The sequence below is a fragment of the Penaeus monodon genome, chromosome 30 (genome assembly GCF_015228065.2).
Source record: "Penaeus monodon isolate SGIC_2016 chromosome 30, NSTDA_Pmon_1, whole genome shotgun sequence".
Taxonomy (NCBI): domain Eukaryota; kingdom Metazoa; phylum Arthropoda; class Malacostraca; order Decapoda; family Penaeidae; genus Penaeus; species Penaeus monodon.
The window spans coordinates 25,297,000-25,297,238 of NC_051415.1; the positions used below are offsets into that span (position 1 = coordinate 25,297,000).

General features: G+C 36.0%; 1 protein-coding gene across 1 annotated transcript in view; it reads left to right on the forward strand.

Annotated features, from left to right (window-relative positions):
- The window catches only part of LOC119592661 (insulin gene enhancer protein ISL-3-like), a gene marked incomplete at its 5' end in the record, with an annotated part of 82,877 nt that overhangs the window by 783 nt on the left and 81,855 nt on the right, over nt 1-239 (forward strand).

A 239-nucleotide genomic window follows, 5' to 3' on the forward strand; every position in this document is an offset into this window, starting at 1 on the left:
TATACAAACTTGCATTTCATACTATACTATATATTAATCAAGACAGCAGAGCATTTGCAGAGCAGAAAAGCCTGTCGTTCCAGAAAACCTCTTTCTTGATATTATTAGACAAAGGAACCAAGGAGGATATAAGCGCATTGGGAGATAGATGTACGTAAATAGATTAACAGAAACGTAGATAAGTGGGTGAAAAACGACAGGTAGATTGGTTGGCGTAAGAAAAGATGGATAGAAATATG